The sequence below is a fragment of the Drosophila albomicans genome, chromosome 3 (genome assembly GCF_009650485.2).
Source record: "Drosophila albomicans strain 15112-1751.03 chromosome 3, ASM965048v2, whole genome shotgun sequence".
NCBI classification, from domain to species: Eukaryota; Metazoa; Arthropoda; class Insecta; order Diptera; family Drosophilidae; genus Drosophila; species Drosophila albomicans.
The window spans coordinates 13,987,140-14,006,609 of NC_047629.2; the positions used below are offsets into that span (position 1 = coordinate 13,987,140).

Below are 19,470 nucleotides of genomic sequence, written 5' to 3' on the forward strand. Positions count from 1 at the left end.
AATTAGTATAAGCGATAATTTTTTAAATCAACATCATAAATTTGCAATTTTTTTTTTATCAAGTGGTTCTAATTGTTGAGACTGCACTGTATATCTGTATGTAAACAAAACTACGCATATACTTATGTATACAACGTAGCAATGCTGATATTACTGCCTCCACACACACACACACACAAGCATACATATATTCATATATGTATGTATATTCTTTGCCTTCTTCGCTATCGGCAAAGTTAGCATAAACAACAACAAACACCAACACAATGTATTGTACGTAAAGGGCGAGTGAGTAAGAGAGACAAATAGAGATAAAGGGAACTTTTGTTTGCATTAACTGCTGCTGCACTCCTTGCAAAAACAGCTGATTTTCATTTCGTTGGCAATGTTGTTGTTCCGCTTATTGAGATTCAAGTTTCTTGCAAATTATACAATTTCTATGGACACATACATACATATGTGTGTGTGTGTGTGTATGAGTGTGTCCTGTGTCTGAACTGCGCACTTAGCAAGCAAATTTCCCCCAACTTTACAGCAGACGCACCCCTTTGCCGCAGTTACGTACGCTTCATTATTTGTAGGGTTTCCATTTGCAAAAGAAACCCCGCAACGTGCCTGAGATGTGTGTGTGTGTTTGTCAGTGAGGGAATATTCCCTAGACGAAAAATGGGTAAACGGTGGTGGGAGGGGTGGGGAGGGGTCAATGCCGGTTCACACCTACGACGCATTTTGCTACGCCCCCTTTTTGGGGCTGGTGGCGTGAATTAAGCATAAATCTCACAGCGCCTTGCTACGAATTGCACAAGTCTATCGATGTGTATGTGTGTTTATATTTTATAGTTATACCCTTTAACAATAAATTTGCTGTGCGAGTAAAACAATGTCTAATTTTTTGTCATATGTAAAAAAATATGAAGAAAATATTTAATTTCTAAACCCAATTTGGGAATATGTTATGATATGATTTGTTTCCAATAGGGGGTTCATAAATTGGATTCTATAATTTGTCGTAAATTTTAAAGCTAAAGTTAAGCCAATAAAAGTGTTTTGTCAATTGGTTCAGACATTAACTATATGTACATATTAAATGCACATTTGCATAAAAAAGTTATGTTTTTAATTGATATCAATGAAAGGACTTAAGCAGAAGAAGACAGACGTTTTATTTATAATCATTTGTATTAAATAATATAAAATGAAAATGCCCAGAAACAGACATGTCCGTATGACAAATTTTGGAGTACTTTTAAATTAATGGGTAACTGCGAGTCGTTGGCTCTCCTGTAAAACAATCAAAATTGTGATTTTCCTTTTTTTTTTTGCGCACTTCCAAATTCGATGGCTACATCTGACGTCATGTGTAGTGCGCATGACCCAAAGCAACGGACGCTGCTATTACTGCTGCTGCTGCTGCTAAGTTGTTATTGTTGTGTTTGTCTTATTTATGTGGTGGCGTGACCGACTAAACGGAACTGCCGTCGCTGTCGCAGCGCTGCCACCGCAAAGCTAAGAAGAAAAAAACAGATTAGTGAATAGCAACAAATAAACAAGCCGCAATAACAAAACACTGCGAATAGTGTGAGGGGGATTGAGAGCGGTGGATGTTAAGGCGAGAGAAACAGGAAGGAGAGAGCGATATTTATATTTATGTATGTATGTTTTCTATAGCTCTGTGCTTATTGTTGCTATTGCAGGAAATAAACTCTTTTTGCATCTGTATTCATCTCCCTGCCTGTCTATCGTTGCATGCAATTTAATTGATACTTTCTTAATGAGATATTTACACACTCACTGATTGTTATCGATGCTATCGATAAGTGGAGCTAGATTATTTATTGTTTTACTTTGGATGCACTGCTCTCTGACCCATTTTGCTACTCTCTTCTTGTCTTGTCCATGCTCTTACTTTTAAGGGGATGGGGGGAGGACGGAGTAATGGAGGATCGTCTGCAGTCGACTGCAACGAGGCTGCAACAGCCGCTGCAATAAATAATGAGCGCAAAGCAATTCGAATAATGGCGAATTGCCTTACTCGTTGTCTGCTTCTGCTTTGGTGTAACCGCTAGAAAGCAGCCAAGCATCGCACTCACTTTGCTCCGCTTATGTGTGTGTATGGATGTGACCGTGTGTGTGTGTGTGCGTGTGTGCGCTATGAAGAGGTTCAGTGCAAATGAACTCACAGCAGTTGCAATGCGGGCGGTCACAGGTGTGTTTATTGTCCAGCAATTGGTTTGAGCGAGACGCCACGAATCGAATTTGTCGCTCTGTGCCTCTCTACCCGACAGCTGCTTGACTTCGTTGTTGTTGTTCTTGTGGAGGTTCCTGTATTTGTCTTGAATGACGGTGCGCCTTTTTGATTTTGGCATTTGATTCCCTGGAAGCCGTGAACTAAATGCAGTTCCTGTGTTATTCTTTGTTCTCTTTGCTTTATATGCTTATCAATGGTAAACACAAAAATTATACATAAGGATAGAGGGTGCTAATGACATTACATCTAAAAAGGTCATGCGGGCCATGTTTCGTGTGTGTTACCTGATACTGATAATATCATCATTAAAGTTGTCCGTCTCTTTGCCTATTTTCAAGTTTTATCTAAACATTTTTCTTTTTTCTCTCTCGTTACAGGTGAGTAGTATGCCATCAGAAAATTATTTACCGGGGACAGGTAAATGTTGAAATAATTCAATATACGTAAAGCCTTAAAATATATAGCAAGATATCCTTTCCCCTCCGTTAATGCGTGATAATAGCAAAATCTACTACTATTTCTACTACTAAAAATATCTCAAAGTCTGGTAACCCTGCGAATGCGCTGTCAGCTGCTGAGCGCGCGGGCAAGCGTATCGCAAATGTATATTGTAATGTCCGGTTGTATGCGTGACTCAGCTGATGCGAGAGTACCAATGTCAGAAAGAGAGACACTATACGCTGTAAGGGAGCGAGCGAGCAAGCGAACTTGCTCAGCTGTCAAACAAGTGGTCGTGTTTTGTACATGTGTGTTACGATAGGTGAGTGCGTGTATGTGTATGTATGTTCTGGTCTTGGTTGACTGCCACATTTGTATGCAAAGCACATTCATTGACTGCCGCTCACTTGATGCTCTCGCTCTCTCTCTCTCTCTCGATGATGGCGCTCTCTGAGCAAACCAGTTAATGTGAGCGAGTGTGTGTGTGTGTGACTTCGACTGCGACTGCGACGCCAACAGCATGAAAAGAAACTAACTGCAACAACAATGGTAGCAAACAGCAACACCATCATCGTCATCTTTGACGCTGCTCTGCTCTGCTTTCGTTCGCCAGCTTCTCTCACTCTATGAGTGTGTGTGTGTATTGGTGTTAGCTGGCAGTAGTCAGTCAGTCAAGCAGCTGTCAAAGTCTTGCCCGCTGCCTCAGTATAGAAATTTCCTTTGGCATGTTTGGTTGCATGCTCGTCGTCGTCGTTGTCGTCGGGTCGCCGTCTCAACGCGTTTGACTTTGTTTAAGAGGCGCGCAGTTTCAACATCGTACAGACTCTGTCGATGTTTCTATATATGCGTGTGCGTGCAGTTAAAACAATTTAAAATATATAATTCTTATAAGCAAAAAAGGAAGAGATACGAAATCAAATAAAGTGTTCACATTCTAACGAAAAGAAAATCAACAACACAATGTAAGCAAGGAGTAAACTCCACTAAGCCAGTGTTGCCGAAGTGTGTGCGTGTGTATTTCTGTTTGTAAACTGTGTCATTCACAGCAACACTGCCAACTACATACAAGTTTTCAATACGTTTTTTGTTGTTTGCCACTTCTTCAGCAGTAGCCGCATTACAACTCTCATAATTGTTGTTGTTGTTGCCACGGTTTGTTGCTTCACTGATTACGCGCAATGCAGTAGTAGTTGTATTAGTATTAGTAGCAGTTGCTTGCAAAACCGGCGAAGCGCGACTGTTGCCAATGCAACGTTTAGAATTGGCACAGCAACAACAACAACAGCAGGTACAAACAACAATAACTGTTACGGTGCATCGAGCTTTTGCTTTGGCCACTAACTGTAACCATTAAGCAGCGCAGTAGCAGAGCAGCAGCAACGCAGCAGCAGCATTTACCAATTGTTGTTGTTGTTGTTATCGTTTTGTCGGTTTTTTAACCACTTCCTTTGGCACTGTCTGCTGTCTGCTGTCACTTCCTTTCCGGACGCGTTTCCTGTCCCTCTGGCATCATCCCCTGCTTTAGCAGTCAGGTGGCAACTCTGCCAATGCATCACAAGTCCTTCCTCTTTTCTTTCTTTCAAGTGCCCAAAAACAACAACAACAGCAGCAGCAGCAAGAATGTTGCCCTTCCGCCAGCCACTTCAAGTTGCGCCATTTTTCGCACTTCTCTCCCTCCACTTGCACTTCTCGCCTTCTCATTCGCCTCCTTTTGCTTCATTGTGGTCTATGCAAATGCGTCACCACAAGCAAACATGGCACAGTGTGGCAAAAATCGATTTTTGCTTTTGCGTGCTACAAAATCATATATTTTTTTTTGCAAATTTGATGACTCAGCTTGCAGGAGGTCGAAGTAAGTTTAACATTGCAAAAAAAAATATATATATAAATATATAACTAAATAACAATGATTCAAAATCAATTATTTACTTATTATGGCTCCCATTAAAATTGTATAGTAGGTTTTTTTATTCTTTAATTAGACTCCTTTATTGGAATTATATAAGCATTTTAATGACATCCTGGAAATATTCTGAATTAAAAAATCTATCTCACAAAAAAAAAAAATGTACATAAATTAAGCTTTAATTCAATCTTTTATTCAAAAGTAAATATTTAAATAATTGTCAACTTGTTAATAATACAAATATACATTTCAAGCGAAAATAACTTTTATGATTTATTCACAAAAGAAAACTGGTTTCAAAAATAAAATTTATATATTTCTTGTATTATCCTCTCTGGCATTAACCTTTAATGTCAACTAATTGTTAAAAATGATTGCAAAAAATCCAATTTAAAAATAGAAATTATTATAACTGGGAAAACTTGAAATAAATTGAATTGCAAATGCAATGAATTGTTCTGGGAATTATCTTTATTGTTACAATTTTCTAAGGCTTGTTAATTGTCTAAGAGAAACTATGGGTATTTTACGTTTACGCACATTAGGGGACTTTCCCAACGATCTGTAGTTATAACGATTGCCGGCAAAGTTGAACTGTGTGTTGTTCGTTGCATGTGCATCTTTCGTTCACGTCACACACAACATCGAAGCATCAGCATTAGAGATGTTTTGGGGAGGGGGAAACTAGTTTTATTTCTTTAAATAGTAATAATTCTACGTCTAAGCGCAGAACGAGTGAATGAGTGAGACAGAGAGAGAGAGAGAGACACAGAGAGCGAGGGAGCTTTGGTTGTGTGACTTGTTCGTTTCGTTTCATTTTGTTGCCATTTCGTTTTTGCCTTTGCTTTGGTTTGCTTTTGACTGTCTCTTTGCTGACTGCTGCTCGTTTGACCTTTAACGGTGCTTTGCCTGGTCGCGACTTACAAACACACACACACAGACACAAATGCATAGTATAAAGTATAGTAAAGTCGTCAACAATTAAGCTTATTCAAAATGCGAGCAATGGAAATTGAACATACTACACACACTCAAAGCCGTTAAATTAGAATCACTTCATAAATTTTGATTTAATTGCTGCGTTACTGCTTTTGGCACTCTTGTGGGCGTGCGGCAGAAAGAGATACACCGACAGAGACAGAGTGAGAAAGAGGAAAAAGAAGGTGGTGGGGGGAAAAACCAACAAATTGACTTCAATGCGAGTTGAAGGTTAAACGCGTTGAAGGCAAATACGGAAATTGGTCTGAGAAAGGGGAATTGGCATTCGAAATGGAATTGAAATTGAATTCGCAAGAGGGAAAAAAACACACACAAGAAACAAACAACAACAACAAAAAAAAAACCAAAACAATGAAGTAAGACATTAAAGGGTGTAATTATATGTAAATGAATACATTATGCAGCTAATTGTGGTTAGAAATGGTAAAGTATTGCGCAAAAAAAGACACGGGAAGTGGGCGACGAAAAAAAAAAACACCAACCAACCAACCAACGTAACACCAACAAATAAAAATAACGACATTTATCGATTTCCGATACTGCAGAAATGTGGTGTTAGTTCAGTTTAGTTTTCGCTTCCTTTTTCTGCTGTCATTTCAACAAACATCTTAAAGTTTATAATTAAAAATATAGTTTAGTCAAAAAAAAACATTCTGCCATCAATTCTTTGCTTTCACATTCATAATTTTCTTAGTTATGAGATTTCCTGTGGACCGCATTTTTCTTGTATTATTTATTTATTTTGGATATTTTCTCGTTTCTCTTTTTTTTATAAATAACCTTAAATGATTTTCATGCGCCTCAAGCGAACGACAAAAAGTGTCAATGTCAGCTCAGCTGTTGTTGTTTCCCTCGCAGCAAAAGATGGAACGGAAAAAATCGAAGAGCTGTGCTAAATTTATTATTCAGCTGTCGCCATTGCCAACATGGGGGCCTGTTTTTTTTTTTTTTTTTTTTTTTTGCCTCATACACAGCTCGAGAGCGTCTAGTTTGAGTTGGTAACAGCTGAAAGAGAGAGAGAGAGAGAGAGAAATGCTGAGCAAAAAACAGTGTCAACTACTTGCACAGGGTATCTGTGAGGCGAGCAGACTCTTGTTGATTTTTATTAGCTCTCTGGAAAACTTGTCAAGTGTTTGGTCACTGCTCTCTCTCTCTTTCTGCTGTTTGTCTCTAACGGTAACACGTGCCATTAAGTGCAATGCAAGAAACAGAGAAAGAGAGAGAGAGAGACGGCTGCATATGTGTGTTCGCAGGCTTCTTAAATAATTGCCAGCTGTCACTTGTCGTCTTTTTTCCCATTCTCTTGGCGCTTTCTTCAACAGCAAAAAGGAAAATGCGTATTAAATTCAATGTTGCAATCATGTCGTTTTCCACACACACACACACCACACAACACATTCCACATATACATACTAATAAAATGAAATGTCTAATCCAACTCCCACAACTCTTACCATGTTGTCCACCCACAAAAGTTTGTCTGCGCCCCACTTTAATTGCATTTTCCGACCACCAAACAACAGCTGCATTTCCGCAGCGCTGCGAGGCCATAAATAATAATAATTGATTATTGAAACACACACATTTCAAATACAATCGATTGCAAATACTTTAAAGGCCAAACTAGAATATTACGTATACGCAGCGTAACCATGGCCAGCTGCAATGTAATTCGTTGTGTTGTTTTTTACAACATTAAACATTAAAATTGTGATTTTTAGAACACATTTTCAAAGTAGCCATAAAATTTAGTTGTGCAAAATACGAATGCTTTTTTCTTTTTTTGACTGCTCTGTGTGCAGGGTATTAAAAGCCCTTGCACAATGTGAATTGCTTTTGAATATGTGGCAATATGTTATGAAAGATTTCAGTCGTGTTTTTGCTTTATTATCTTGTTTTAGTTGCTGTTTGCAGAGAGAGCAAAGACGCTCTTCAGATCTCAATAGTGGTCTGGTCGTTTCCCATTTTGTGTGGCAGCATCGAAAATGTTCCACTGTGCAATTTGAAGGTTTCCATTGTTTTTCTTATTTTGTGTGTGTGTGTGTGTGTTTTTTTTGGCCTGTTCTTCTTGTTGACCAAATGGCCGCAACAAAGCTGCCAGCTGCGCAACAACTATAATTATGCGGCATCTTCTCTGGAGCAACGCCGGAAGATGGGGGCAGTCAGTCTTTCCTCTGTGGGTAACTGGATAGTGAAAATTGCGCTGATTTTTTTTTTTTTTTTTTGTGTTTGTTGTCTTTTTCTCTAGCTAATTTTCGGCTACTTTTGTTGCAATCTTCTGTGGACTCCCACAGCATTCGCTCTCTCAGTTAGTTGTGTCTAGTTTTTCCTCCTCTTTTTTTCATTTTCCATTTCGAGGCAAATTGAGTTAGCTGCAAATTACTATAATTTTGGTGGGAAATTTTATGGGTCAAATTTCTGCCGGCATCGTGTTGACAATGCAACAGCAACAACAACAACAACAGCAAAAAAGTAGGTAACAAATAACAGACGCGACGCTGACCACAGTTGTTTTTTTTTTTTTTATTATTTTTTGTTTTTGTATTTTTACTAATTTGCTTAATTAGCGAGTCTTACATATTTCATTGTTTGGGCCCTTAACTGGGTCTACGTGTTGGTTTTGTTTTATTTTTATTTTAATGTTTTTCCGCTGTTTTTTTTAACAAGAAATGCTTAATATAAATTTAATTAGGGGTTAGCTTACATTTTAAAGTATTTGAATAGTTTTTTTTCGGTGATCTAACGAGATCTATAAAAAAACCAGAAGTAAATTATTTTATATACACAGAGAAGGAAATAAAATAATAATAAAAAATAAACAAATAAAATTAGAAACAATTTAATAAAAATAAATATGAGTTACAAAATAAAAATAAAGTAAAATAAAAAAAAAAAAAACAAATCAAAATAAAATAAAGTAAAATAAAAAAGAATAAAAACAGAATATAAAAAGAAGAAAAAATGTAAAAAATAATAAAAAAAAAAGAAAAATATAAAAAAAGCAAAAATATAAATAAATATGAAAATGCCACAAAAAATAAAGTAAAGTAAAAAATAAAACAAATCGAAATTAAAATTAAAGTAAAAGAAAAAAAAATCAAAAATAAATATAATATACAGTATATAAAAAAAATACAGTAAATAAAAGAATGCCAACTTATTTATGTGGTTACAAAAACTTCAACTACAAAAACAATGTGAAGTGTTTAACTGCAATAGAGTATAAAAAACTCGAATACTTTTTTCCATTTACAATTTTTTTTTTGGTTTTTCTATTTTATTTTTTTGGTAATTTCAATGGGTCTCTTTTTATTTCTATCTCTATTTCATTTGACATTTTTGCATTTCTCTCACGTCTTGAGCTGTGTACAAATTTATAGCTATTGCCTGAGAGCTTCGTTGTCGTGGTGAATGAATTGGATGGAGGCAGCGATCAAGCTAGAGGGGTTATAAGGTGGTAGAGGGGGTAACGGGGAGCACTGAGTGGTAACTGAGTAGTTTCATGATTACTGGAAACGTGATGTGCGGCGTTTTGTGTAATTCGCCGTGAGAACTTCGCAGTCCCTGCAATCGCTCAAGTTTCATTTCATTTCATGGCGTCTTTTTAGTGGAGAAGAAGAGGTGGAGTGGGGAAGGGGGAGAGGCAACCCTGCCCCACAGTTGCACGTATACACACAAGGCGAGTGTATGCAGATCGATTGCCTTTGCTTGCATCGAGTTTTGTACGACGTGGCACACAAATCACTCTTGGAATCGACTCTCAACTCGATTCGAATCTGTTTTGGTTTTTGTGGCCTTCAGAGTGTGAAAATTGAGGCAATCGTCGCTTGTGGAGAGCCTTGAGAGCAGTTGCCAGTTGTTGCAACGTGCCGCAATTAGATTGATCGAGCGTGAATCGCAAGCAGTTTCAATTATTATCGCATTGCGTTGCGTCCTTTTGCACACGTCCAAACGAAATAGGGGAACTCCCTTAAGCAATCGATTATAATTCGATAATGTATTATGACTTTGAAAAATAAAACACATAAGGGAAAACTTATGATCTTAAAGTTGCTATCATTATTACAGCGAATTAAGCTATTTATGACTATTTCTATAAATGGTTATTGTAATAATGTGATGCAACTGGGCATCGATAAGCAAATCTCGCAATGATTTCATTAATTTATCGATTAATAATCGACCTTATCATAACCCAATAGGGAAAAGTTATGATAGGTAATCGATGTAACTATATATCATAAATGTTAGATCATTATCACAGCATCATATTATATCGATAACTAATTTCGATAACATGTTTATCAAAATTGTGATGCAACTAGGCATCGATAAACAAATTTTGCAATGAATTCATTAATTTATCCATTAATAATCGACCCTATCGTAATCCAAACAGGATAAGTTATAAAAAGATAAACGATGAAACGATATATCCCAAATGTTTGATCACTATCACCTCATATTATGATATCGATAACTAATTTCGATAACATGTTTTAAGATCTTGTGAGATTATGTTATGATACTAAGAATCGATAAGCAATTCTTCCATTAAATACATTTAAATGTATGCATTAATAATCGTTTTTCAATAACAATATAACTAAGTTATTTGGTTTTATTGATAAGACTTTTTCTTTGAAATAATGAAATGTCTTATGTGCGTATTGATGTTGAATGCTATCGCATCAAAGCGTTTATCGATAACATCCTTTCTCTTCGATGCTTACCTCAGCTTCAGCCATGAATTATGAATGAGTGTCACATACGGCGCTGTGGCATGCCACTTTCAGTGACTTGCAGCGCTTGCTTTCCAGTTAATTTTCGAAATACGATTTGTATCTTTGGTTTAGTACAAAGTCAATCTATGGTGCACAAAGAGAGAACTGAATGTCAGTGATGCTTGGATTGGCTTCAATCTGTTGCACAGATAACAATCGGATGACCCCAAATGTACAGCTAAAACCCAAGCTAAGACTTGACTTAATCACAGTGGTGATGATGATGATGTGGATGATGATGATGATAGCGTTGAGTTGATGATTACGGAAAAAGAACCGCAGAACTAATTGCTTATTCACAACGCATAACCTTGCCACTTGACGATGTGTCTTGCTTCGCTGTGCATTGACACTTGCCCCAAAACCCTTCTCTCTCCGCCACGATGGAAAACTGAGCAGCAGCAACAACAGAAAAGAAAACAAGTGGAAATGGAAATGGGGGAAGAAAAAAAAAAAAAAACTTTCATTGAGGTTGAGGGGCTTAATTGAAAATGCTGTGTAATGCCAGGCCGAAAACGACAGCTGCTTCGCCAAGAGCCAACAGCCAACTGCCAACAAGGAGAAATAGAAAAGAAAAACACATTAAAATAATATAATTATTATTATTATTATGATCTCAACTCTTCTTCTACTGTTGGCTAGACTTTTCTTCTTCCATGTTTTGTCTTTTGCTTTTTTCCTTCTCTTTTTGTTTCTGTTTTTCAATTTTGCTGCGAGTTGAGCAGAGATTTCCGCATGCTTCTTCAACCGTGAATAAGCACGAACTTTCATTTTAAAATTCTAGAAACGCACACACACACAGACCCCAAGCGTAGTAGTAGTGTCAATTTGTCGAGTTGTGCATTAAAAATGAGTCCAACGAACCGTCAACTCTTTTTTTTTCTTAACTGTAATACAGCTCTAAACTGCTTCCCAAATCAGCAACATCTTCATCATCATCTGTGTCGTTAGCATTAGCATTAGAGGTACGCCTCCACACATGAACTACATTTTCTATTGAAATTTCGGGGGGTACTTAGAACGTGATTTTCTGCTTACATTGGTTGAGAATTACAAGCACTTTTTCGATTCGTTTCAGAGCGTAGAAAGTTTCTCCGGAAATTTGGCAAACTCACGCCAAGACTTTTGCTTTTTATACTAATATGTACTTTAAATACTTATAGAGTTATATTCTGTTTGGAAATCTGTATAAATATATAGAACTCTGAGATTATAACTTTTAGATCTATGAAATTTGGAAACTAGACTTATTTGTATTGCAAACACTTAATTCAAGCGTATTTTTTAACCTCCATGTCTAAAACTAAGAATAACTAAATTGGGAATGTTTTCCGATCTATTATTTCTGCGCTTGACTTCCAAAACACTTTCTTCCATTGAAACTCCCTTTCCACCCAATTTAAAACTATAATAATTTTTAACAACTGCGTGAAAGTCGCATACGAGAAAAACAAAAGTGTCAAATTGTTTGCGTTTAACGCCTTATTTCTTTAACTTTTTCCGTGTTTTGTCGAGCACCTCATTTACCAGCAGATATCTGTATGAAGGCCCCTCCCTCCCTCTCCTCCTGCTCCACCCGTTGTAGTCTTTGCGTGTTGGCAGCTTGACTTGATTGAATCAATTTGCCACTTATGCTGTGGCACGTCGTCTTACTACTTCTCTTTCTCTCAAGAATATTTGCAGATAAAGCGCGTTTAAGTCACACAATAAGTTGGAAATTTTCGCATGCTTTTTATATCTGCTTTCATTGGAAACACACAATGTTGCATGCCTCATTTGCTGCTGTTCGCGATTGGTTTTTGAGTCACCGGATATGTGAAAATTTTGTATTTACTTCGTTGAGTTCAACAAAATCAAAAAAAAAAAAAACCAAAAATACTATTTTATTGATTTCGAAATTTGATTATTATTTTATGAATTTCCATAATTTGTGTTTATTTTAATAATTTGTGCGTATGATATGGAAAAATTCCCCATCAAAATGTTGAGGACTCAGTAAAATTTCGCACATTCTGTGATTCATCTTAAATGACTAATCAGAATAAAGTTTCTCTTGTAGTGAACTCTTGACCAAATTTGTGGAGTCAGAGCTGCCCATATTTAGTATATATATATACTATATGGTATATTGGTGGCACATTCGTATTTGGGTGAAGGTTATCCGGTCTTGACTCCTGCTTGACATGCTTCCCGTTTCGATATGTTTTTTTTTTATGATTATGCTGACGATTCCCTCGACTCATCTCATCGCCATCATTGTGGCCCGTTTTCCCGGTTTCTTTTTTTTTATGAGCTGCCTCTGCTGTTTTTGGCTTGTGCCTACTTTAATGATGGGTTTTAATTTTTCGTTCGTCGTTTCTTTATTTCATTTTTGTTGTTGTTGTTGTTGTTATTGTTGTGCTTCGACTTGCGAATTGCGTAAGCAGCGCGCAGATGACACCACCTTTTACTTTCCTTTTGGGCTGAAATAAATATTAAATTCAACAACAACAAAATCACAATTTTAAGATGATGCGAATAAAAGATAGAAAGAGAAGAGAGACATTGAAATTAACATTGCTTTTACAATTAAAATTTATACACGTTTTTTGCTGCTGCTGCTGCTGTTGTTGTTGATGAGGCAAATTTGCATGAATTAATGTAGAAAAGAAAAATAAAATGGAAAGAGAAGATTAGAAAGAAGTTCAACACGGCGTATACTTCATAATTCATTTTTGTATTAAATCTAATTAACATACATATGAATAAGCGGATTTTAGCTTAGCAACCTCGCGAAAAAAAAATACATATACAATACTTATTTACATACTCACCCATAGCCAAGGCACACAAACAAACACAAACACACACACTCACACAGTTGTGAAATAGCTCACAACAGTGAGGCAGAAAAACTCACGCGATCGCGTTTTTTCTAGCGTCGCATTATGAGTATAATTATAAAAAATAAATAAATAACAACAGAAATGTTCCAATATAGGAACGGCGCTCACAATTTGTGACGTATAGAAAAGAAAAACACATAAACTGCATAGTAAATATAAAGCATAGGCCAATGCTTCAAGCGCTGCACAGTGGTACAAAACCAATATTTATTTGATGATAAATAATATTATTATAAAGAGAATGATGGTGAATAATAAAACAAAAACTCATTACTAAAGAAAAAAAAAAAAACAAAATACAACCAATTTTGCCTGATTAAATATTTAAATTTTACAAAAATTAAATATTTCTTGAAATAGAAAATTGAAATTTTAAACAAATGGTAATACACAAACATCTGTAAAAATTTATAAAAAAAACAATTATCTTAAAAATATAAATAAAATATAATACAAATTATAACTCATATAAATTAAAATACTATAACATTTTAAAATCATGAAAAAAAAAATTATAAAAACCCTTAAGTTCAAACGAATAAATTTGTTATTTAGTTGCTTTAATAAAATAATTTTCAATAAATCAAAAACATTTTCCACTGTGCAAGTAAAAGCTTTTCTATTGCCTAAATCTTGTGCTAGAGCGAAAAAAACAACGTAAAAACCAAAAAGTAAAGCTGAAAGTTGTGAGCTAAGCATAAATCGAAATCATAAATTTGAGTTTTACTTTAATTTGGAGTTTTGCAATATTTTATTTTCTAGAAGAAAGTTAAAGCTCAAAAGTGAAAGAAAATAAGAAAAAAAAGTGTTGAGCAAAATTTAAATCAGTGTAAAATTCAAATGCTAAAAATTGAAAATTAGACAGACGAACAAATGTGCAAAACATAAACAACAAGAACTGGAACAACAACGAATCAAAAGCTAAAAGCAAAAGTGACTGTGAATAATGTTGAGAGCGCCCACACAGCACATTGTGGAACTTGGTTTCGGAAAGACGCCAACAGTGACTGCGGCAGCGACAGCGACAGCGGCAGCGAACGACAGCAGCACAAGCGAAAAGCAACAACGCAAAAGTTTACTGCAAAAGCTCAAGCAACAGCAGCGCAAGCTACAAAGGCCAGTAACAGCAACAGCGTCGACGCCAACAGTGACTGCGACGCAGACGGAGACGGAAGCGCAGGAGACAAATCAAAAGAGAGCAGCGATAGTGGCAGCTGATTATTATTTTAAGCAACAGCAGCAGACAAGCGAAAAGTGTTTGCTATTGCTGGCAACAACAATTAACGAAGAGCAGCAGCAACAGCAAAAGAAGAAGAAGAAAGAGCACACTAGCTACAGCTTTGCGGCAGCGCTGCGACGCCAAAAGAAGCCAAAAACAATAACAGTGACAGCAGCAGCAGCAGCGACTGTGACTGTGACTGCAGTTGAAGCATCGACAGCGACAGCAATAACAACAGACGACGAGTGCAGCAGCAATCAGAGCTGTCGCAGCAGCATTAATAGTAATAATAAAAACAACAACAGTTTGTCTAATAGTTGCATTAACAACAATAACAACAACAACAACAACACCACTCATTATAAAAACAGTAAAAACAGCAGCAACAGCAGCAGCAACAACAACTACATCAATAATTACAATTTCAAAACAAGCGAGCAACAAGCGTGGAAAACAACAACACCAACAACAACTACTACGGCAACTGCACAACAACAGCTGCTCATTAATCGACACAGCAGCAACAGTCGACGCAATAAGTGTAACCGAAGCGGCAACAGCATCCACAACAACAGCCACAACAGCATCCACAACATGTCACCCACATCACAGGCGCCAACACGCACATCGCTCTTTGATTCCTGCCATCGCAAGATTCGTCTAATTGGCGGCGGTCCAGTTGCCTTCTTGGGCGGTTTAGTGGCGTAAGTTGAAACCCTCTTCTCCTCTTCTTTTACTGTTTAGTACTTTATGCCCCCTTCTTTCACCTCCTTTTAACCACGACTTTAGCGTTTATGGCGTGTGATCGATAAACCCGTTTTACAAATGCATTTTCTTTTGTGAAACTGAAGCCAAGCGTGGGATTGTTAGACATTTTCTTTAAAGATTGATAAAATAATGATTGTTATAGTACTTTAGAAGATAGTTAAACTGAAAATCTCAACTTTAATTTGAATAGAAATTTCGTATTTATTAAAAGTTCTTCAGTGCATTACGAATTCTTTGAACGATTATTTCTATTCTTATTCTCCTTGAAGTCAAAAAATAAAGAAATTAGTTGAAGAAGTTTGCTTAAAAATATCTTAGAAATTCTTCCTATAAGTTTTTCTATTCTCATGTACCCCAAAAATGGTTAGAGCCAAAAAGCTGTTAAAAATCACAAAATACAAAAAAAAAAATCTGCTGCATAGCAAAAGAAGAATAGAGACGGTATTTTGTTTGCGGTACCCTTTCAAGATCCATTATCTTCAAAGTTTGTTTGGGGGCAAGCTTAAGACATGACAGGAAGCCGCCGCCACCCTGTTAGCTCTTAGAATCAAAATAAATGGAGCAGTACATTGTGGTCAAAGGTCGAAACAAGAAAAGAACAAGAAGAGCGTCGGCGACTCTTTGGGGTTAAGATAAATAACATTTTGTTTGGTCTTATTTGCTCATTTTTTATGACTTTAATTACTATAATTTTTCTCAGTCGTAGGGTAAAACCACTAAAAGCTCTTTGTAGTGCAAATTCAAGGCTTTTGGGGCAATTAAAGTATCAAAAAAGGCGAACGAAACAAAGAAACAAAAACAAAAGAAACTTTTTGGAATGTTTACACCAAAACTTCTCGGTCAAAGCTAAAGCTGCTGGCAAATAGGCCTAACGTAAATAAAAGAAAAAAGCGCGTTTTGACTTTGAAGGTCAACCGTGGGTCAGTGTCAGTGTGACACTCACACACACGCAGACGCACACGCACGTGCTGTAAAAACGCACTACACAGCGCTGCTGTTAAATGCACTTAAAGGCAGAGCTGTTAAGCTTTCTGTTAACATTTAGCATTGTAGCGCACTGTTAAGTGATCAAGCGAGTTTGCAAAATGCTTCCTCGATACACAATATATTTTAAGCACAATTAACAACATTAGCTTTAATTTGCTGCTGCTGCTGCTGTTGTTGTTGTTGTCGTCGTTCTCTTTTAGAATGCAAAGTTAAATGAACTCGCATTGTGAAGGTGGCAGATGAAGGCAACCACAAAGCGTTGACACTGTCTGCGTCGCTGTCGCGCTGCTTCTGTCAACACAAAAGTGCGCTGAACTGATAATTAGTTAGAAATGTAAATATTGACTGAACTGCTGAGCATGCATAAATACATACGTAACACGCACACGCACACATTGAAGCGCAGGAGGAGCGCTTTAAACTTTTGTGTTCTCTCGCCCTCTCTCTCTCTGCAACTCGCGCTGAGAGAGCGTAAACTTTTTGAGCTGCGGAGGTCGCCTTTGTGCATGCATTGATGACTCTGCATGGCTGATTGCCTCTGTATGTGTGTGAGTGCGTGTGTGTAGCAATAGGAGGCCAAAGCAGAAGAACAAGCAGTAAAGCACGTAAGAAGTCATTTGTTAGTGTAAGAGGAAGACAGCAACATTAAATGGTGATGATGATGATAAACCTGTCAAAGCGTACGACGCAAAGTGTCAATGAAAAAGAGAATAGAAAATTTGCATAATAATAACTATATGCGTATGTGTAAATGTATGTGTGTGTTTGTCGTTTCTTTCGTCTTCGACAAGAAGTTAAAATTTGAATAAAAAATGATGTAAACAAACAAAAAGAAGGAAAAAAAAGAAATCTTCATAAATGAGTAATATTGTGTTTTTTTTTTTACAACTTTGTTGCTAACTGTACACTGTTGTTTGCTCACTGTTGGAATGGTGCTGGGCGGGTGGAGGGAAGGGGAACTAATTGACTGCCATCAAGCGTTTTACAGTGTGACAAAGTTTGGAGTTTTTTTTTTTAGCAATTGGCAAATTGAAAGCCCAAGCCAACGAAAACGGCATGAAAGAGAAGTATTGAACGAGGCTGACCCAAAATTCAAAAGGAAAAATTACAAATAAACTGTGCAAATATAATGCGACATTTTTTCAAGTCTAATCGTTAAATATGGGAATTACCTATTGCATATACAAATTGCTTTTGTCAAATTGAAAAAGTTTAGGTTTTTTTTAAATCTTTAATTGAGGGACGAAATTATTTATAAATATAATATATATTTTGTTAAATAAGATTAATATTTTAAGAAGCTTACAATATTTTTCTATAACCATTATTTACGAGTATACCGTTCGGATCTTGTTAAAATTTTAAATTTAAATGGAACTGATGAACTATTTTTCCTTTCCATTATTTATTAAGCTCTCATAGATACCTTTTCGAATTTTCAACTGTGCACCAATTTATTATGTAGGTTGGACAATTCCAGAAAAGCCCATAAAGCAAGTCTCCTTCCCCATTTGTGTCCGAACATCCCTCTCAAACTGGACATGTTTTATGGGCTTACTTGCACTTTTCGTATGCTTCGTTTCGTGTGCTCTTTATACTTGTTTTCTCCATGTTTTTCATTATTCATCTGGTGTTTTTTTTTTTTTTTTTTTTTTTGTTTTTTTCTGTGGGACTCGAGGCACAGTTACTTTCATCGACTGAATTTGTGAGTTTGCCTATATTTGAATTTGGCCAGCAAATCGCTTAAGTTTCCTGTTCCAATTTAAATAGAAACCGTTTTCAACCGACATCTTGTGATATATGAATGTGTATTTTTTTTGTGTGGTGGGAAGTGACAAATGTTGGACCTCATTAAGACATAACCTTCGACCAAAACAGCTGCTGCCCTGAACTTGAGCTCATACTGCAGTATTTACAACGCACCTGAACACCTCGAGAACACCTGTTCTCATTTCTTAGGGCAGACCGTTTGTCGGTCTGCGTTCATTGACATTCCACAGAGGGGCAGAGGCACTTAATGACTTCCCAAGCATGCTGAAGATGAAGATGATGGGGTTGGGGCCAGAAGAACAGCTGTTGCTGAGACACAAAACCGTCTCAGATTATGTTGAAATTAGCAGACTCAGAAGGCGTATCTGAGCTTCTTTTTTTTTTTGCTTGCAACTGTCAGCTTAAAGAGCCGCTGAAGCAGCAGCGCAAGACAAAGCTGAAGACGAAGACCCGGGATTCAACGAGGTAGAACGTGGTTCATGCCGGAAGCATCGTCAGGAACAACAGTTTTGCAGAAATTGCAAAGAACGCAGAATTCAGATGAATTAGAGCAAATGACTATTAGTAAGAGGGATAGATAATAATAACGGAAAGAGCGAGAGAGAGAGGAAAATTGTCTCTACTGTCCAACTGTAGCAAAATACAATCTTTACAAAATTATCGATAGTTTCTCAGCTCCCACACTATTCAGAATGAAGACTTTTGACATAACGGAGCACAATCCAATCACAAGTCAGAAGTCATTTGTCAATTCTATTACCCCAATTATGCATAAACAATTGCCATAAAACCAACTGGTTTCTCTTTCGTCCCCCACAACAAAGCCGACCCGAGGTCATTTGTTCAGTTGTTCATTTTGACCAGGTCGAAAAGCGTTAGTTGTGTTGCGCTGTATTCTGATGCTGACTGTAATTATTTGTCCATTAGCTATGGCAGCTGTGTTACAAATGTGGAACACGACACCCCGAGGGGGGAACACAGAGGTCAACGGAAATTTCTATTTCCAAGAAGAGAACCACAGCCAAATAAAAATGATGCCAAATGTTCACAATGGAGTGCGATTTGAACAACAATAAAATTGCATGTTCAGCCATTTGGGGTTAGAATAATAATTGCCGTAGTTGAAGCTGATTTTCTGGGAAATTACATTCTTAACTGATAAGCAATCACAATCAGCTGCAATTTGCATCATTGTTAAAGCGGCCTTTGTAAAATGATAAGAAATAATGCCTTATAAATAGTAGTTTATTTATCGATAAGAATGGATAACCGATAATCAAATCCTAACAGTGCTCTGCCAAGTCATCGATAAAAACAAGAACCGATAACTTCAACAATGAAGGATAACATGTGACATACCCCTCGCTAGATCCTCAGCTACGTGTTAACAGCTCACTGTTAAGCTAACATGACGCACTGTTAAATAAGCTTTACTGACAGCAGCTGTTAAGTTGAGTTTGCAGGTG

General features: G+C 36.8%; 1 protein-coding gene across 1 annotated transcript in view; it reads left to right on the plus strand.

The window, feature by feature from the left end:
* LOC117570549 (MOB kinase activator-like 2) overlaps positions 1 to 19,470 on the plus strand; it is a 36,197-nt gene that overhangs the window by 990 nt on the left and 15,737 nt on the right.